The sequence below is a fragment of the Pseudophryne corroboree genome, chromosome 9 (genome assembly GCF_028390025.1).
Source record: "Pseudophryne corroboree isolate aPseCor3 chromosome 9, aPseCor3.hap2, whole genome shotgun sequence".
NCBI lineage: Eukaryota > Metazoa > Chordata > Amphibia > Anura > Myobatrachidae > Pseudophryne > Pseudophryne corroboree.
Genome location: NC_086452.1, coordinates 41,930,622 through 41,952,801, shown reverse-complemented (window position 1 = coordinate 41,952,801; position 22,180 = coordinate 41,930,622).

Here is a 22,180-nt window from a genome sequence, read left to right as displayed (position 1 = left end):
TGTAATGGCAGTAAAGACAGTGAAGTATACATATAAATCTAGGCGTCACAAGGGGGGTGCGGTCCCCACCAGAGTGTCACTCCTCAAAGGGGATGACACCAAAATGCTACGGGGATGCTGTAACTCGGGGAGGGGGCTTCCCCTAGGACATGCCCAGGGCCATAACTACAGTGGGGTTTGAAAGTTTGGGCACCCCAGGCAAAAATTAATTTTAATGTGCAAAAAGAAGCCAAGGAAAGATGGAAAAATCTCCAAAAGGCATCAAATTACAGATTAGACATTCTTATAACATGTCAAAAAAAGTTTGATTTTATTTCCTTCATTTATACTTTTAAAAGAACAGAAAACAAAAAATGGCGTCTGCAAAAGTTTGGGCACCCTGCAGAGTTAATACCTTGTACTGCCCCCTTTGGCAACTATCACAGCTTGTAAACGCTTTTTGTAGCCAGCCAAGAGTCTTTCAATTCTTGTTTGAGGTATCTTCGCCCATTCTTCTTTACAAAAGTCTTCCAGTTCTTTCAGATTCCTGGGCTGTCTGTGACGCACTGCTCTTTTAAGGTCTATCCATAGATTTTCAATTATGTTGAGGTCAGGAGATTGTGAAGGCCATGGCAAAACCTTCAGTTTACGCCTCTTGATGTAATCCACCGTGGATTTTGAGGTGTGTTTAGGATCATTATCCATTTGTAGAAGCCAGCATCTCTTTAACTTCAGCTTTTTCACAGATGGCATCAAGTTAGCGTCCAAAATTTGCTGGAATCTTATTGAATCCATTTTTCCTTCTACTCGTGAAATGTTCCCTGTGCCACTGGCTGCAATACAACCCCAAAGCATGATTGATCCACCCCCATGCTTAACAGTTGGACAGAGGTTCCTTTCATTAAATTCTGTGCCCTTCCTTCTCCAAACGTACCTTTGCTCATTCCGGCCAAAAAGTTCTATTTTAACCTCATCGGTCCACAGAACTTTATTCCAAAATGCATCAGGCTTGTCTATATGTTCATTTTTAAACTTCAAACGCTGATTTTTGTGGTGAGGACGTAGAAGAAGTTTTCTTCTGATGACTCTTCCATGAAGACCATATTTGTACAAGTATCTCTTTATAGTGGAATAGTGTACCACAACTCCGGTGTCTATTAGATCTTCCTGGAGGGATCGTGCAGTCAAACGTGGATTTTGACTTGCTTTTCTCACAATCATGCGAGCTGTTCTGTCTGATATTTTTCTTGGTCTTCCAGATCTTGCTTTAACTTCCACTGTTCCTGATGACTGACATTTCTTAATTACATTCCGAACAGAGGATATGGGAATCTGATAATGCTTTGCTATCTTCTTATAGCCTTCTCCTGCTTTGTGAGCATCAACTATTATCAGTTTCAGTGTTCTACACAACTGCTTAGAGGAACCCATGGTGCTGATTGTTGGAGCAAGGTCAGATGAGTCTGGGCTTTTAAAACCTCTGAGATTGACATCACCTGGTCTTTCCAGACGATGATTGCGAACAATCCATGACACTGCCAGGTCTCAGCTGTCCAAAGGGGGCAGTACAAGGTATTAACTCTGCAGGGTGCCCAAACTTTTGCAGACACCATTTTTTGTTTTCTGTTCTTTTGAAAGTGTAAATGATGGAAATAAAATCAAACTTTTTTTGACATGTTATAAGAATGTCTAATCTGTAATTTGATGCCTTTGGGAGATTTTTCCATCTTTCCTTGGCTTCTTTTTGCACAATAAAATTAATTTTTGCCTGGGGTGCCCAAACTTTCAAACCCCACTGTAGGTGTGTGCCAGCGGTGCCTGGCACACAGTGCATATGCGCTGTGGGCAGAGGACTAGCCGGCAGCTCCCGCAGGGCCGCACTATGTACCGCTCCCCTTGCCCCGGCACCGCTAGCTGCAGTGCTACACACTGTCATACATTACCGCGCTGACCACCCGCCCACATCCTCTGTTTCCTGCTGCCGGACTCCAGTCTGCGGCTTTGAGTGGTGGTAGTCTGGCAGATTGGAATCTCTTGTTCTGCTGTGTTCTCTAAGGAAGCTGGACGGGAGCGCAGCCTGGGAGGTCTGTGCTGCCATTGTCTGCCTTGGCCCCTGGGCAGGACAGAAGATACCTCCTGCCAGTGCCACCCTCTCATATTATGGGCTGCTGCAGTATTGGCCTCCGACCTTCATCCCTGTCCCCGGCCTGGCCTGGCCCCCTCAGCTGCCCCCTCCCCACTCTGCTACTCTCCAGGCTTAGACATGCCGCTGGCAGGAGGAGAAGGAGACTGCATGATGGCTGAGCAGTCTGTTACACTCGGAGCGTTGTGTGCAAATATACTATGAGGAGAAGTGCTAAGTTAGTTATATATAGATTCTAATCTAATTCTATAGGGAGGGAGTGCATATTATATTCTATGGAGAGGCACATTGTATTCTATAGGGAGGCACATTTAATTCTATAGGGAACACATATTCTATTCTAGTGGGAGGCACATATTCTATAGGGGGCACATTCTATTCTGTGGGGAGGCACTTTATATTTTATAGGGGACAATTTATATTCTGTTCTATGGGGAGGCACATTATATTTTATTCTATATGGGACATATTCTATTCTATGGGGAGGCACATTATATTTTATTCTATAGGGGACACATTCTTTTCTATGGGGAGGCACATTATATTCTATTCTATAGGGGACACATATTCTATTCTATGGGGAGACAAGGAGGTCACAATATATTCTATACTATAGGGAGCACATTATATTCTATACTATGGGGAGGGGCACATTATATTCTATACTATAGGAAAAAGGAGGATCATTATATTCTATACTATAGGGAGGGGGAGGCAAATGATAATCTATACTATAGTGAGGCACATATTCTATACTATAGGAGGGGGCACAAAATTAATTAAAAACATTTATTTGGAGGGGCAATAATGTGGTGCCTAGGGGCGGCCTGACCTCTAAATCCGCCTCTGGCCCCCTCCTGGCTCACTCACCAATCTCCGGCCACAACTCGAGCTCTGGCAGCCCTCTCTCCTCCCCAGGCAACTCGGCACTAACACCCTCCCTCCCTTCATACTTCGGCAGCCATGGTGACCGAGTACGTTCCATAGCCCCTCTGTGAGAGGCAGAGACCTTCGTGGACAGATGATAATTTTACAATGGCTGTGGCCCTCTATCGGAACTCTGTTTCTGCAGCTAGACAGGTGGGACTGCAGACGGTGATGATTCAGGGCAGTGCTCGTAGACTCTACCAGCCGTAATGTGTAAAAGGGGACTCTACCTGCCGTAATGTTTAAAGATAAGAATAAGAATAATTTATTGTCACTGTACATGGACATGTATAGCAAAATTACATACAGTTCTCATGTCATATACACCAGATAAAATACGTCACATAAGTTTAGCAAAGTTGAGAATTCAAACCAACAATCACAGAGGGGAAGAAACTATTCCTTAACCTAGTGGTACGACATTTTAAACACATATAACGTCTCCCCGATGGCAAAAGGGACCAGAGGCGTATCTAGCACGGGGCGAGCAGGGCACGTGCCCTGGGCGCTGTGGAAGCCCCAACAGAGGGGGCGCCACCGGCACGGCCCGCTCACCCCATGCAACAGGGATTCCGCCGACGCTACCTGCGGCGCTCTCCCTGTCTTCCCGGCTGCTGTGCCTGTCACACTGGACAGGTAGCGGCAGCCAGGAGCCTCCGCTCATCTCCCCCGGCCCTCCCCCTCTCTCCGTCTCCCTACACATTGTACTGTGCGCGATCGCGCGTGCGCGCGACCGCGACGGTATGCACACGCGCGCCTGCGCGGCTTCAGTGAGCGGGTTTAACAGCCAGGTGAGCGGAGTGGACTTTAGTTTTTTTTCTGTCGGGAGAGGGGGTTGCGGGACAGTGTGTGTGTGTGAGTGTGTGTTAATTGTGTGAGTGTGTTAATTGTGTGTGTGTGGGACAGTGTGAGTGTGTTAATTGTGTGAGTGTGTTAATTGTGCGTGTGTGGGACAGTGTGAGTGTGTTAATTGTGTGAGTGTGTTAATTGTGCGTGTGTGGGACAGTGTGTGTGTGTTAATTGTGTGTGTGGGACAGTGTGCGTGTGTGTGTGTTAATTGTATGTGTGTGTGTGACAGTGTGCGTGTGTGTTAATTGTGTGTGTGACAGTGTGCGTGTGTGTTAATTGTGTGTGTGGGACAGTGTGCGTGTGTGTGTGTGAGACAGTGTGCATGTGTGTGGGACAGTGCGTGTGTGTGTGTGTGTGTGTGTGTGAGACAGTGTGCGTGTTAATTGTGTGTGTGCGTGTGTGGGACAGTGTGCGTGTGTTAATTGTCCCGGCGGTGATTGGTGTCTGCAGTGTGCGCCCCCGTCCTCCTCCGCTGCTGCTGACAGGAGCGGTGTTGTGCGGCTCTCCCCCTGCTCCGCCGGCTCCGTCCTCCCGTCGTGGCCCTGCAGTGTGTGCCGGTCTCCCCAGCAGCAGCAGGTTAGTCTCTCTCTCCTACCCCCCCCCCTCTCTCTCTCTCTCTCTCTCTCTCTCTCTCTCTCTCTCTCTCTCTCTCCTCCTGTGGATTGAAGTTTGTAAGTATCATTTTCATTTTTACAGGTGCCCCTATTGGATTCTACTGGACAAGTGGACGTGACCGGCGTGGGATGTAGGTAAGTAATGTGTCTCTCATTTTTACAGGTGCCCCTATTGGATTCTACTGGACAAGTGGACGTGACCGGCGTGGGATGTAGGTAAGTAATCTGTCTCTCATTTTTACAGGTACCCCTATTGGATTCTACTGGACAAGTGGACATGACCGGCGTGGGATGTAGGTAAGTAATCTGTCTCTCATTTTTACAGATTCCCCTATTGGATTCTACTGGACAAGTGGACGTGACCGGCGTGGGATGTAGGTAAGTAATCCGTCTCTCATTTTTACAGGTGCCCCTATTGGATTCTACTGGACAAGTGGACGTGACCGGCGTGGGATGTAGGTAAGTAATCTGTCTCTCATTTTTACAGGTACCCCTATTGGATTCTACTGGACAAGTGGACGTGACCGGCGTGGGATGTAGGTAAGTAATCTGTCTCTCATTTTTACAGGTACCCCTATTGGATTCTACTGACAAGTGGACGTGACCGGCGTGGGATGTAGGTAAGTAATCTCTCTCTCATTTTTACAGGTACCCCTATTGGATTCTACTGACAAGTGGACGTGACCGGCGTGGGATGTAGGTAAGTAATCTGTCTCTCATTTTTACAGGTACCCCTATTGGATTCTACTGACAAGTGGACGTGACCGGCGTGGGATGTAGGTAAGTAATCTGTCTCTCATTTTTACAGGTACCCCTATTGGATTCTACTGACAAGTGGACGTGACCGGCGTGGGATGTAGGTAAGTAATCTGTCTCTCATTTTTACAGGTGCCCCTATTGGATTCTACTGACAAGTGGACGTGACCGGCGTGGGATGTAGGTAAGTAATCTCTCTCTCATTTTTACAGGTACCCCTATTGGATTCTACTGACAAGTGGACGTGACCGGCGTGGGATGTAGGTAAGTAATCTGTCTCTCATTTTTACAGGTGCCCCTATTGGATTCTACTGACAAGTGGACGTGACCGGCGTGGGATGTAGGTAAGTAATCTGTCTCTCATTTTTACAGGTACCCCTATTGGATTCTACTGGACAAGTGGACATGACCGGCGTGGGATGTAGGTAAGTAATCTGTCTCTCATTTTTACAGATTCCCCTATTGGATTCTACTGACAAGTGGACGTGACCGGTGTGGGATGTAGGTAAGTAATCTCTCTCTCATTTTTACAGGTACCCCTATTGGATTCTACTGACAAGTGGACGTGACCGGCGTGGGATGTAGGTAAGTAATCTCTCTCTCATTTTTACAGGTACCCCTATTGGATTCTACTGGACAAGTGGACGTGACCGGCGTGGGATGTAGGTAAGTAATGTGTCTCTCATTTTTACAGCTACCCCTATTGGATTCTACTGGACAAGTGGACGTGACCGGCGGGGGATATAGGTAAGTATGTGTGAGTGTGTCAGTGTGTTTTAATAAATTTTTACTGTCATGGTGTGTGAGTTGTGTTTTTATTTGGGTATTTTTTCTGTTGTAGAACTACAGGTACCGGCGGGCCCGTTATTTCCCTGCATGTTGGTACTTGAGATTCTCCAAGTACCAGCAAGCGGGGGAGGCTTTCTGGGCCTTGTAGTTCCACAACAAAAAACAATATTCTTTTTTACTTACATGGCTATCAGCCTCCCATCCACAGCCCACGGATGGGGGGGACAGCCTCGGGCTTCACCCCTGGCCCTTGGGTGCCTGGAGGGGGGGTGACCCCTTGATTTAAGGGGTCCCCACTCCTCCAGGGAACCCCGGCCAGTGGTGACTAGTTGGGGGGGTAATGCCATGGCCGCAGGGACCTACATAAATGTGTCCTCCGGCTGTGGCATTATGTCCCTGGCTAGTGGAGCCCGGTGCTGGTTTTAAAAATACGGGGGGACCCCTACATCTTTTGTCCCCCGTATTTTTGGGACCAGGACCGGACTAAGAGCCCGATGCTGGTTGTCTAAATACGGGGAACCCCTGTCCAATTTTTTCCCAGTATTTAAACAACCAGGACCGGCTCAAAGAGCCCGAGGCTGGTTATACTTAGGAGGGGGGACCTCACGCAGTTTTTTTTGGACATTTTTAACCCATTCAGACCCTTCTCCATTAAGTTAATGGAAGCCCTGGACAACAAAATTGCATTCATGTCCTCCTCCCACTCCCTTCCCAGTCCCAAACACTAATTATTATTTTTTTCTATAAAATTGTACAATATATCACAAGTATGATGAGCAGGCATGCAGCGGGCATTGGCGGCTTTGGACTGAGTTGCAAATTAGTGGCGGAGGGCTGGGTCAGTTGATGGTGGGCCAGTTTGTAAGCCATTGGTGGTGGCAGTGGGCATCGGCTCAGAGGCAGTGGCGGGCATTGGCTCGGTGGCGGTAGGGCTCATTGGCAGGATTCGGCAGACATTATGCTGTAGTGCCTCACCGCACGCCACTGACCTCACCGCACGCCACTGGTGTGTGGGACAGTGTGCGTGTGTGTTAATTGTGTGTGTGGGACAGTGTGCGTGTGTGTTAATTGTGTGTGTGGGACAGTGTGAGTGTGTGTGTGTGGAACAGTGTCAGTGTGTGTAAATTTTTGCAGTCCAGTGTGTGTGTGTGGGGGAGAGGAAAGTATGAGAATGTGTGTGTGTGTGTGTGTGTGTGTGTGTGTGTGTGTGTGTGTGTGTGTGTGTGTGTGTGTGTGTGTGTGTGTGTGTGTGTAGTCTGAGTGGGTGTGTGTAGGATTTGGGGGTGGCCAGTCTGTGTGTGTGTGTAATCAGTGTGTGTGGGATGTACTAATGGCCATTTACCGAAGAGAGATATGTATTAAACCATGGGCACTGAGATGCCCTTCTCACTCACCATCCAGCTTGGTGGGCGAGCCGGGCGGGTGGAAAGCCAGCAGCAGGGGCAGTATGCCGGATATCAGCAGCCGAGGGTGGGGGCTGTAATGCACGTGCGGAGCCCAAAGCCGGAGATCAGCAGCACGTTGACCGGCAATAAGCAGCTTCTGCTTCTGCGTTCAACATGCTGCTGATGTCCGGCTTTGGGCTACGCAGGGTTCGGGGGATGGGTGTCCTCTGCCGGTGTACTGCAGCTCCGGGGGTGCGGGCTCCTGAGGCTTTCAGCACTGTTGAATATCCAGCTACCTCAAGTATGTACAGCCCGCACCCTCTGCTGCTGATATCCGGCATGCTGCTGCTGGTTGTCCCCCCGCCCGGCTCGGCCACACAGCTGTATGGTGAGAAGGGCATCTCAGTTCCTGAGGTTTAACACATATGCCTCAGAAAATGGCCTCTGCGGTAATCGATACTAATGCTTACCGTGACAGTAACAGCGGGGAGGAAGGTGCACATCGGAATCCTGCAGCATGAAACAAGAACCCCTTCAGAGCGCAGCAGGCCACACTGAAAAGGGTGCATACCCGGTGCGGTGCTCTGCATCACGGGTCGTGCTGAAGATGTGGAGTGTCGGAGGTGGCAGAAGCGCCGCAGCTTGGGGTGAGAAACCGCTGCAGCCCTTCCGCTGCTAAACTCTGCAATTAGTCTATTAAGGGGGTGGGCTCCCTCATCATAGTGCCCCACAGGCCATGTTAATTCTGGGGGTAGGATCCCCTAACTCTATAATGGGAATTTTGGCTCATATCATGTGCTGTAACGTGAATTTTGGCTCATACCGTGTGCTATAATGTGAATTTCGGCTCATACTATGTGGGGTAATGTGAATTTTGGCTCATTCCGTGTGCTGTAATGTGAATTACGGCTCATACCGTGTGCTGTAATGTGAATTACGGCTCATACCGTGTGCTGTAATGTGAATTTCGGCTCATACCATGTGAGGTAATGTGAATTTTGGCTCATACCATGTGGAGTAATGTGAATTTTGGCTCATACCATGTGGGGTAATGTGAATTTCGGCTCATACTGTGTGCCATAATGTGAATTTCGGCTCATGCCGTGTGGGGCAATGTGAATTTCGGCTCATACTGTGTGCTATAATGTGAATTTCGGCTCATACCGTGTGCTATAATGTGAAAGGGGCACCAGTACTAGATAGTACAAGGGGTCCTAATACACTGAAGGACACGCCCCTTTTGAGTGACCGCGCCCCTTCTCCGGAGCGCGCGCACCTTCGGCGCGCGCATAATTGCTATCTAAACTCTTTCATTCCACCTTCAAAATTCTACTTCGACCACTGCACCTACATACACATACATACACACCCTGACATCTTTATATGCAGTTACACCGGTGGCGTCTGCACATACTTTCCTTTTGTATTTTTTTTTTTATTATTAGCATTTTATTAATTTATTCTTTTTTTTGGGGGGGGCGCCATTATTGATCTTGCCCTGGGCTCCAAAAACCCTAGTTACGCCTCTGAAAGGGACATATTACAGGGGTGACCCCCTATCTTCAATCATCTTGGTTGCCTTCGACAGACTCCTAGCGGGGAGTACATCAGCCAACCTAGGCAAGGGTTGGCCAATGATCCTCTCCGCAGATTTAATCACTCTTTCCAAGGCAACAAGATCCGAACACTTGGCATTACCATACCACATCGTGATCGCGTAGGTCAGCAAGCTCTCAATCACGCAGCGATAAAAGTTAACAAGAGTAGATTGCTGTAGACCTGCTACTCGGAGCTTCCGTAAGAAAAAAAGACGCTGCTGAGCCTTCCCGACCACAGACATGATATGCAAGGACTATGATAAATCCTCCGTGAATTTGATCCCCAAAAATTTCACATCGGAGACCCTTTCCACCTCCTCACCATTCAAAATCAATGGACAGATGGACTAGTTTTTTTAGATTTCCTAATATCTATCACAACCTTCTTAGTTTTCTTACTGTTTAATAACAGGTTGTTTTTTACCCCCCATTTGGCGAGCCTTCTCACTCCCTCTCTATAACCACTCTCATCTCCACCGGTTATCAAACCTACCAGAGTGGTGTCATCCGCAAACTTAATCACAGAGATTGTCTCCAAATTAGACTCACAGTCAGAGGTATACAAAGAATATAAGAAGGGACTTGAAACACAACCCTGCGGAACTCCTACATTTAACACCAGTTCTGAAGACAGGTCAGACCCCGGTCTGGCTGTCTGCAGGCAATCTGTCAGGAAATCCAACAGCCAGTTACATATGGCCGTATCATATCCGATCTTTATAATATTTTTTACTAACACCGCCGCCACTACCATGTTAAAGGCGGAACTATAATCCACAAATAACAATCTAGCATAGGTGTCTCTATTTTCGAGATGACAAAGTGCTCTCTGAAGCACCATAAGAGCTGCGTCCTCAGTTGATCTGTTCGACCGATAGGCAAACTGATTAGGGTCAAATCCCGATGGGATGACACTTTTTAGACGGACCAAAACAATTCTCAAAACATTTCATAATCAATGAAGTGAGAGCAATCGGCCTATAGTCGTTCAGACCAATGACCAACGCAGTCTTAGGAGTTGGAACAATTATTGAAGTTTTAAAACACCATGGAACAGTGCATTGACTCAGTGAAAAGTTAAAAATCTTTGTAAAAATGCCTGCCAGCTGCTCAGCACATGCCCGTAATACTCTGCCTGGAATACAATCCGGGCCAGGAGCCTTCCTTATGTTCGTTCTGCTAAAACAATCCTTAACCTCAACTTCAGTTAGGGTCAGAAAACTGAGTGGAATCTAAAGGAATTACCAGTAGAAGAGTCAACCTCTTCAAAACGTGCATAAAAATGATTTACCTCATCAACCGAAGGACAGAAGTATAACTTTTGTAATCAGAGATGCATTTAATTCCTCTCCACATCGCTCTTGCATCACCTGATTCCTTAAAATGGTTTTCAATTTTACTCGAATAAGCTTCCTTAGCAAGACGAATACCTTTTTTTAAGTTAAAACGGGCAATCGTATAATTTATCTTTTACTGTAAACACCCTATCCCTAGCTCTCACTAAGGAACGAACCTCACTGTTCATCCAAGTTTTGTCGTTTGGGAAGGTACGAACTAACTTCCTCTTAGTAACACTTTCTATGCAAAAATTGATATACAATGACACCATTAATGCCAAACGATCGTTATCAACACCTGAATCCCCAGTAGCCTCCTCAATAAACTGATCCCAGTCGGTACACTCAAAGCAACCCTGTAAACTTAATAAAGCTCCCTCTGGCCAGATCTCAACTTCCTTAGTAACTGGTCGGTCCCTCCCTAATACCGACAAATATCTGGGAATTAACCAGAGTGATGAGTGATCGGACTGCCCAACATGAGGACACAAAAGACATTTATATGCATGTTTAACGTTAGTATAAACATGGTCAAGAGTGTTAACCCCCCGAGTTGGTACCAAAACATTCTGTACAAATTTGGGAAACACAGATCTTAAATTCGCCTGATTAAAATCACTGGCAACAATAAATGCACAGTCCGGGTGTAGGGTCATCTGTTTGGAAAAAGAAATGAGCAAGATGTCTAATGCCAAGGCAATATTCGCTTGCGGGGAGATATACACTGCGGCCACAAAAACCACAGAAAATTCCCGGGGCAAATAAAATGGTCTACACCACATAAGCATGAGTTCCGAATCAGCAGAATATAAGGTCTCAATCAGATCCGCGTTGAAACACCATTGGTCGTGGATATATATGCAGAGACCACCGCCTTTTTTCTTTCCAGACTCAGAAGTCCTATTGAATCTAAATAAAGTCCTATCAGGCAATTAAAAAGGACAACCCGGATCACTGACCCCTAGCCAAGTCTCAGTGAATATCAACAAGGAACTAAGGGATCTCTGCCTGCTGTAATGTGTAAAAGGGGGCTCTACCTGGTGTAATGTGTGATAGGGGCCCTACTTGGAGTAATGTGTAAAATGGGCTTTACCTGGCGTAATGTGTAAAAGTGGCTCTACCTGGTGTAATGTGTGTAAGTGACGTTACTGTGCAGTGTTATTTGAATAATGGAGACTACTGTGCAGCGTAATATTAATTGTTATTATTTTGTGGCGATGCCCCTTCCCCATGAAGCCACGCCCCTATATGAATGGCGCGTGCCTGCGGCGCACACTGGCCCTGTTTTTTTTTTCAATATTAAGTTTTGATAACATTTTTAAGACAAGAATCAATGGGGATGGGATACAGGAAAGAAAAAGATAGGGAGACGGGAAGGGAGCAAACATTTGAATATTCATTGTACATAAGAGAGCAGAGAAAAGCAGACACAGTGCTGTGATTGACAACTTGTAATACACATGTACAATAACAGCATTTGCCCAATAAAAAAGTCAAAAAGATAAATTAAATGTAAGATTCCTTAAGGATAGTAAGCGACTAGCTCAGCTGTCACTGATACCAAAAGAAAGTTTCAGTACCAACCTACCTCAAGGTATTAACAAAGGAAAGGGCGGTGATATATTGAGTCAAGTAGTCATTCCATGCAAACCATCTATGCAAGGGGATGGAGGCTGAGGAGTTGTATGGACCACCCGCTGTTTCATATTCATAGTGAGAGTGAACATTTGGTTCAATTTGGGCAACCGTTGGGATATGTGGAGATCGGCAATTTGCGCAATCAGGGATTTTGTTGTGACAAGGATGTGACCCATTATATATCTATCATTGTTAGATAAGTCACCACGATACAGGTGGAACAATGCCAACACTGGGGACGGGGTGATTGAAATATTTAAAACTTTAGAAATAAGAGCAAAAACTAAAGACCAAAATTGAGATAGGGCGGGGCATGCCCAAAAAATATGTAAGAGTTAACCCACATTGCCACAGTTACGCCAACAGAGGCTCGATTGGGATGGCCAAATTTTATGGAGTAGTACCAGTGTGCGGTATAAACGATGTAGTAATTTACAGAATCGTTCCGAATGGGAAATACATTTGGATAATTGAAAACATGTCTTAAAGACATGTCATACACCAATCATCTTTCGTCATTGGTACAGATAGATCATTCTCCTGTTTCAATAAGGAAGGAAATTTTATAAATTCCTGAGGCTCTATGAAGAGGGTGTACCACCATGTAATTCCACCTTTACTATCTACTTGTTTCAGTCTATCATAAATAAATGTAAAGAGTGTTGACATCGTATGAGGAGTCTGAGTAATACCAGTGCTGTTACTAGACATTTTAGCGCTGTGTGCAAGATAGGGCATCAGCACCCCCCCCCCTATGTAAAAAAGGGGAAGTGCACGCCGTAGCCGCACGCAAAAATTATAGGGGCATGGCTTCATGGGGAAGGGGTGTGGCAACAAAATAATACCAATTCACATTACATATTATAGTAGTCTCCATTATTCAAATTACGCCGCACAGTAGCGCCACTACACCAGGTACAGCCCCTCTTACACATTACGGCGGACAGATTCCCCTTTTTACACATTACGGCAGACAGCGTCCCCTTTTTAAACATTACGGCAGACAGCATCCCCTTTTACACATTACGACAGCCAGTCCTCCTTTTACACATTACGGCAGACAGCTTCCCCTTTTTACACATTACGGCAGCCAGTCCCCCTTTTACACATTACGGCAGACAGCATCCCCTTTTACACATTACGTCAGCCAGTCCCCCTTTTACACATTACGGCAGACAGCTTCCCCTTTTTACACATTACGGCAGCCAGTCCCCCTTTTACACATTACGGCAGGCAGCATCCCCTTTTACACATTACGTCAGCCAGTCCATCTTTTACACATTACGGCAGACAGCTTCCCCTTTTTACACATTACGGCAGACAGAGTCCCCTTTTTACACATTACGGCAGACAGCGTCCACTTTTTACACATTACGGCGGACTGCGTCCCCTTTTTTACACATTACAGCAGACAGAGTCCCCCTTTTACACATAAGGTAGACAGACCGATAGATAGATAGATAGATAGATAGATAGATAGATAGATAGATAGATAGAATAGATGATACTTACCATCTCTCAGGCAGTCAGGCTCCTCAGTGCTGGCAGCTCTGGGTGGCAGGGGAGAAGGAGGTGGAGGGAGCCGCAGCAGCACACTGTAATTACCGGCGGCGCCGCATGCAGCTGTATCTCTCTTTCAGCATTGGCTGGCCGCCGCCGCTGTGAATGCTGGGATGAGGGAAGAGCATCCCAACATTCACATCAGCGCCGGGCCAGCCAATACGGAAGGAGAGGAACTGCTACAGCGGCGCCACCGGTAATTCCAGTGCGCTGCTGCGGCTCCCTCCTCCTCCGCTGCTCCCTCTCCTTCTACGGCACAGGTGGCTTGTAATGAGTCAAATTGACTCATTACAAGCCGCTGGCTGTTGCGCCCTCAGTGCGACTGTGCTGTGTGCCAGGCACATCTGGCACACACGTAGTTACGGCACTGAGTAATACTAAACAATGAATGTCTAAGCTGAAGGTACTTGCAAAAAATCCCTATGGGAGTATTGGGTTCAGAGAAGCCACTCCTTTAAGGGAAAGGTGAGTACAGGGGAGAGAGATGCCCAGGCTTGCATCAGCAAACTCCAGCCACGCCTTTCATGTGTTCATAACCGATGTAACCCTGATTAATGAATGCAGGTCTACTGATGAGGGAAGCCATAAGCAATCTACCACCGGAAAGGGGGAGACCAAATCGCGTTCTAGGGTCACCCACACTTTAGGATCATCAGCGGCGAACCAAGCCCCTACTTGCGAAAGAATGCTCGCAAGTTGGTAGCTATGCAAATCTGGGTACGCAATGCCTCCTTCTTGCTTAGGGAGAGAGAGAATTTTCCTAGCTAGTCTGGGTCTTTTCCCTTTCCAGATATATTTGATAAAGGCGGTATGGAATTTATTTAGAAGTGATTAGGGTACTAGTAGGGGTATAGTTCAAAATAAGTATAAGATTTTAGGTAGTGGCATCACGTTCAGTGCTGCAATTCAACCCAACCACGAAATATTCACCATCATCCAGTCTGAAGACATTAACGATAATTATAATTTGTTTAGTGCACTGGCCCTGTTTTAAATATGGGGGGGGGCATGCTGTTTCTTGCACACATCGCTAAAATGTCTAGTTACGGCACTGCCCATGCCCCCTCCCTGTTTGCAGCGGGGGACTCCCACAAGGCCACGCCCCTTATCCGAAGCCACACCTACTTTTTTGGTTGACCCCGGTGCCACCACTGCATATAAGTTAATGATAATATCGTATAACTATCAATAATGCATGTACGGAAACATTAATGTCTTATACATTAGGCTTTGGAAGTATGGAAATTCATATGGCAATGCTCTGGATATAAATTGTCAATAATATAACACAATGGGCGGTATTCAATTCTTTTCACCTCCTTCCACACCCGTTCTGTTTCTGCTGACCGGCATGGTATAATCATTTCAGCTCGCTACCCTTGGAGTAGCGAGGGCGCACAACCCTTTATGCAGCTAAACCTGATTACTATGGGCGCAATATGTGCGATAACGGGGATCACTTTAGAAAGGAGATTGGGCGTGATATATCATTTGAATACCGACCAAAGAGTCCGATTCAGCGTTGCATGCTACGCCGATATTCACGCAATGGCCAATGTTTTTATGTCTGTGCATACATCTGAGTAGCACTGTGCATGCATCTCGATGAATAGCGTCTCAGATCAAATTTAGAGGCATGGTATCAGAAATGTATGGATGTTCCTGAGCAGTGACTGGGAGGAAGCAGGAAGTGACAGAAAAGTACTGTAGCGTCTTATGGGAGTGACCTACAAAGACTGCTCATATAGAACATCATACTCAGACGCAAAAACTGCCCCTGCCAGAAGGTGCAAGTTTCGATGGGGCTTCCACCAAGCGGTATTTCAGCGCCTACAGACACTGGCAATGGGCGTTTCGGCCCTTGCACTTCGGGACACATGGATGTGCACCTTGGAAAAGATTTGTAGCTGCAATAGAATAATGATGCAGAAGTGAATCAGACCCAATATAACTGTCTGAACCCGTTCTATCATTATAATGGCAGCTATATATTTAAGGCAATCGTGCACTGTCTAAATATTTACCCCTTGTAGCCCTGATTATCATGTTTAGATCTGGTGACACAGCCGGCTGAAATGTGACACACGGGCATCTTACACTCTCTTCCCCACCCGCCTGTTCCATGTTCCGCGTTTCAGGAGAACAATGCCGCCCATTGTAAACCAGTGGGATATACAGTATATCTGCATTCTTGATATTACTTCCTGTAATGTCCAGCCTTGCAGACCAGTGTGTTACCAATCTCCCTGGTTCTCCTCCATTGCACCAGCAAGAATAAAAGCCACTTTGTTTTTTTCTGCTGAGAAGTCTAGTCTGATTTGTTTTTTTTTCTTGTGGGTGGTTAAACGTTCAATGATAATAGGAATTAAAATGCTCCAAATCTGCAGGCTGGTTTAGAAGTATAGGAGAGAAATGCAGATAAGAAGTACATGAAATGTGGCTTCTCAATCTGCCAATATAACGTTGACTTCTAGAGGGACAATTATGACAACAGCCACAGTGGTAAACTTTGCAGACACCGAATAGTAAAGACATAATAGGCACAAAGGGGGAGATGTGTCAAGCCTTGGAGAGAGATAAAGTAGAGACGTTACCCAACCTCTCCACTATATCACTATCATCTTCCCCAAATGCCCTGCATTTATAACAATTGCACTGACTATTTATAGGAAGGGTCACTAAGTAGCATTTGTTCTACTGGAATACATACAATACCCCGGGTGTCGGGATGCCAACGGTCACATGACTGACCACGGCATCTCAGTATTGAAGATTCAGACACTGTTGGGGTTAAATATTTCGGAAGGGGTAAGTAGCATTTGTTCTACTGTAATACATACAATATCCCAGCTGTCGGGATGCCTCCTGTCCCCTACCCGAACCCTGACCTCCCGGGGGTGTCGGCTAGGACTAAACCCCTGGGGGTATGGCTAACTCTCAGGGGGTGGCAGCGAGGGCTAACTTTAACCCACCCAGTGCCTAAACCTAACCCCTGCTCCCTGGTAGGGATGGCCATTAGTGTGTTCACCATTGATGGTTGCCATCGATGGCAAAACTGTGAGTTACCATCGATGGTCACCAACTATGCTATGATCAAATCTGCAGAGAGGATCATTGGCCAATCCTTGCCTAGGTTGGCGGATGTACTCACTGCTAGGAGTCTGTTGAAGGCAATTAAGATGATTGAAGATAGGGGTCACCCCTGTAATGTGTTTTTTTTCCCTTTTGCCATCGGGGAGACGTTATAGGTGTTTAAGATGTTGTACCACTAGGTTAAGGAATAGTTTCTTCCCTTCTGTGATTGTTAGCTTGAATTCTCAACTTTGCTAAATTTTATGTGATGTATTTTATCTGGTGTATATGACATGAGAACTGTATGTAATTTCGCTATACATGTTTATGTTACAGTGACAATAAATTATTCTTATCTATGGTGACCATCGATAGTTTCACCCATCGCTGGCCATCCCTTTTATTATAGTGAATGACACGCAGGCCAATTACAGTCCAGGGGTGGGGCTTTGCTGGTGTCAGAGGTGGAGCTAAGCACCGTGTCTCGGCACCTTGCAAAAATAAAAATAAAACAAATATTAGTTTATACCAAGCCAACGATGGGGGGAAACCATCTGGTTCTCTCCCATTGATGTCAAAAATATTTCACATCGCCTTAACCAATCGTTGATTAAGAATCATCGATGGTTGATGGCCAGCCCTACACCCTGGGCCCTAACCCCCATCCTAATTAGTCCGGGATGTCAGCTGTTGTTGATCAGGCGCCGGTCTCTTGAGTGGTGCGGTGATTCCGGTGTCAGTCACATGACTGCCGGCATCCAGACAGCCGGGATGCTAAACGTATCCATTCTACCATTCTACTGTATGCCAGAGCTCACATTGTATTGCATACAATATAAATGAATAGTATTAATCGTTGAGGCTTGGCCAAAAAGTTTTCCAATTACAGCCTAGAATCCATGTTCCTGTGCTTCTTGCGGCTCTCCGGCAGTGTTTTGTGAAATACAAATGTAATAAAAATTAACAAAAATAGTTTGCTGCTAAAAAATCTTGTAGAAGCACAATACACCATCTTGTACATTCCATCGCTGTTCTATGTACTTAATGAGCGTTTCCATAGAGCTCCATTGTATTATTCCGAACATCAACGCATGAGAACTCTGTAATACCCCTTATAGACTGACAGAGCCGGGTCACACCCGGGAATGTGTTCCCGGACGCATCCCGATACACAACCCAGGAATGTCCCCTTTCACACGGCACTTAGACCTGGGATCGACCCGGGACAGCCCCGTTTACACTGATCCCGGGAAATCCCTGCAAATGCATATGTATGTCATTAGAAATGGACATTTCTCATACGTCCTAGAGGATGCTGGGGTCACCATAGAACCATGGGGTATAGACGGGATCCGCAGGAGACATGGGCACTTTAAGACATTGAAAGGGTGTGAACTGGCTCCTCCCTCTATGCCCCTCCTCCAGACTCCACTTTTAGAATTGTGCCCAGTGAGACTGGACGCACTACAGGGGAACTCTACTGAGTTTCTCTGAAAAAGACTTTTGTTAGGTTTTTTATGTTCAGGGAGGCTGCTGGCAACAGTCTCCCTGCTTTGTGGGACTTAGGGGAGAGAAGTATGACTTACTTCCAGTGAGTTCAAAGGCTCTGCTTCTGGCTACAGAACACCATTAGCTCCTGAGGGTGCTGATCGTTGGGTACGCCTAAATGCCCACTCCCGCACCCGACCGTCACCCCCTTACAGAGCCAGAAGTTAGAAGACAGGTGAGTAACAGAAGAAAAGAAGATTTCTTCAGTGACGGCATTTTCTGAGGTACCGCGCAGCGGGCAGACGCTGCGCGCCAAGCTCTCACACACAGCACTACAGGGTGCAGGGTGCGGGGGGGGGGGGGGGGGGGGCGGGGGGCAGCTAATAAACATCCTCATCATTCCACAGGCAAGAGGGGACATTAGTGCCACGGCACTGTCCTAACCCCTGCCAGTATAAATATCAGAAAAAGCAGGACAGAAGCGTGCCATTAAGGGGGCGGAGCTTCTTCCTCACTGCTCACGGCGCCATTTCCTCTCCGCAAACTGCAGAGATGCTGGTCCTCCTCACACTGACAAGTACCAGGGTACAAAACCGGGGGGTGGGGGGGGTGGAGGTATGTAAATTGGTGCAATATATGTGATAGTAAAAGCGCTATAGGTCTGAGGCAATTTCTGGGTGATTTCAGACCCGTTGATTTAGCGCTGGGTTGTGAGCTGGCAAATCCCCTCTGTGTCTCTCTGACAGACTTTACTGTAGGTCTGTCCCCTATATGCCCGGTGTGTCTGTGGGTGTTTGCTGGTGCATGTGTGTCGACATGTCTGAGGCTGAAGGCTCTTCCCAGGAGGAGGCTGTATTAGGGACACAAACGGCTGCGGGGGTGACCATGTTGTTGAACGCCTTGAATGCTAATGTGGCTCTTATTAGTAAGAGGCTAGATAGGTCTGAGTCCCAGGCATGGAAGAAATCTGTGGAAGATATGTTATTGCAAAGTCAGGTCCCCTCAGGGTCACAGAAACGTACGCTGGCCCAGTTGGCAGACACTGCCACCGACACGGACTCTGATTCCAGTGTCGACTATAGCGATTCCAGATTAGATCCAAAATTGGCAAAAAGCATTCAGTACATGATTGTGGCGGTTAAAGAGGTATTACATATCACTGAGGACCCGGCTGTCCATGATAAAAGGGTCTGTATGTATAAGGAAAGGAAACCTGAAATAACGTTTCCTCCCTCTCATGAACTGAACACGCTATTTGAAAAAGTCTGGGAAGGTCCTGACAGAAAGTTTCAGACTCCCAAAAGAATTACGGTAGCTTTTCCGTTTCCCTCGGCGGATAGGGAAAAGTGGGAGTCACCCTCCAATGTGCACAAGGCCCTGTCACGTTTGTCTAAAAAGGTTGCTCTCCCGTCACCTGACACGGCGGCCCTTAAGGATCCTGCGGATCGTAAACAAGAAACTACGTTAAAGTCCATTTATGCGACCACAGGTACGCTACTCAGACCTGTCATTGTGTCTGCGTGGGTAAGTTGTGCTATCGAAAAGTGGGCAGATAACTTGTCTTCTGAAATAGATACCCTAGATAGGGATAGCATCCTCTTGATGCTGGGTTATATCAAGGACGCTGCAGCAGGGCCATAACTACGTGTGTGCCAAGTGGGCCTGGCACGCAGCGCAGTTGCCCTGAGGGCGCACGGCCAGCGGCATGTAATGAGTCAAATTGACTCATTACATGCCGCCTCTGCTGTGTGCGCCGTGCACCGCCGCGATGTGGAGGAGAGAGCAGCGCCGGGCAGCGGAGAAGGAGGAGGAGGGAGGGGGACTGGAGCCGCAGCAGCACTATTTCATTGGTAGTAAGCGCCGCTGCAACAGTCCCCTCCTTCCGTATTGGATGCCCGGCGCTGCTGTGGATGCTGGGATGCGGTTCCTTCATCCCAGCATCCACAGCAGCGCCGGGCAGCCAATACGGAAGGAGAGGGGACAGCTCCTCCTCCTTGTCCAATGCCTGCACCAAGGGAGCTGCCAGCATGAGGAGCCTGTCAGCGGGGGGGTGGTAAGTATATATCTCTTTCTCTTTCTCTCTCTCTCTCTCTCTCTCTCTCTCTCGGGGACACTGTCTGCCATAATGTGTAAAAAGGGGGACACCGTCTGCCGTAATATGTAAAAAGGGGGCCTGGCTGCCGCAATGTGTAAAAAGGAGGACTGGCTGCCGCAATGTGTAAAAAGGGGGACACTGTCTGCCGTAATATGTAAAAAGGGGGCCTGGCTGCCGCAATGTGTAAGGGGGACTGGCTGCCATAATGTGTAAAAAGGGGACCTGGCTGCCGCAATGTGTAAAAAGGGGGACTGGCTGCCATAATGTGTAAAAAGGGGGACTGGCTGCCGCAATGTGTAAAAAGGGGGACACTGTCTGCCGTAATATGTAAAAAGGGGGCCTGGCTGCCGCAATGTGTAAAAAGGGGGACTGGCTGGCGCAATGTGTAAAAAGGGGGGCGCTGGCTGCTGCAATGTGTATAAAGGTGGACACCGTCTGCCGTAATGTGTAAAAACGGGGACGCTGTCTGCTGTAATGTGTAAAAAGGGGGACGCTGTCTGCCGTAATGTGTAAAAAGGGGGACGCTGTCTGCCCTAATTGGTAAAAAGGGGGACGCTGTCTGCCGTAATGTGTAAAAAGGGGGACGCTGTCTGACGTAATGTGTAAAAAGGGGACGCTGTCTGCCATAATGTGTAAAAAAGGGGACGCTGTCTGCCGTAATGTGTAAAAAGGGGGATGCTGTCTGTTGTACTGTGTAAAAATGGGGACGCTGTCTGCCATAATGTGTAAAAAGGGGACGCTGTCTGCCGTAATGTGTAAAAAGGGGGATGCTGTCTGCCGTAATGTGTAAAAAAGGGGGACGCTGTCTGCCGTAATGTGTAAAAAAGGGGACGCTGCCTGTCGTAATGTGTAAAAAGAGGGACTGTCTGCTGTAATGTGTAAAAAGGGGGACGCTGTCTGCTGTAATGTATAAAAGGGGCTCTACCTGGTGTAGTGGCGCTACTGTGTAGCGTAATTTGAATAATGGAGACTACTGTGCACCGTAGTATGAATTGCTATTATTTTGTGGCCACGCCCCTTCCCCATGAAGTCACGCCCCTATATAGGTTTTGCGCGCCTGCGGCGCGCACAGCCCCTTTCTTACATGGGGGCGCCAATGTCGTTGCTTGCACACAGCGCTAAAATGCCTAGTTACGGCACTGCGCTGCAGCATACCTTAAGGAAGCTGCGAGAGATATTGGTCTTTTGGGATCAAAGGCCAATGCCATGGCAGTCTCAGCTAGGCGAGCGTTGTGGATTCACCAATGGAATGCTGATGCTGATTCCAAGAAAAGTATGGAATCTCTACCATATAAAGGTAAGGCCTTATTTGGCGATGGCCTTGATGATTTGGTATCTACAGCTACTGCGGGTAAGTCATCCTTTTTGCCTTATGTTCCTCCACAACAAAAGAAAATGCACCACTATCAGATGCAGTCCTTTCGGCCCAATAAATACAGAAAGGGCCGAGGTTCTACCTTCCTTGCTATTAGAGGAAGAGGTAAACGATCACCAGCCTTGTCAGGCTCCCAGGAGCAGAAGTCCTCCCAGGCTTCTGTAAATTCCACCGCATGACGTTAGGGCTCCTATGCGGGAGTCCGCACCAGTATGGGCACGTCTCAAACTCTTCAGTCAGTTTTGGGTTCGTTCGGACCTAGACCCATGGGTTTTACAAATAGTATCCCAAGGGTACAAGCTGGAGTTTCAAGACATTCCTCCTCGCCGTTTTTTCAAATCGGCCTTACCAGCTTCTCTTCCGGACAGGGAGGTAGTTTGCGACGCAATACAAAAGTTGTGTCAAAATCAAGTTATCGTCAGGGTTCCCCTGTCACAACAGGGAGAAGGTTTTTATTCAAGCCTGTTTGTGGTCCCGAAGCCAGACGGCTCGGTCAGACCAATCCTAAACCTGAAATCCCTAAATTTCTTCCTAAAGAAATTCAAATTCAAGATGGAGTCTCTCCGAGCAGTGAT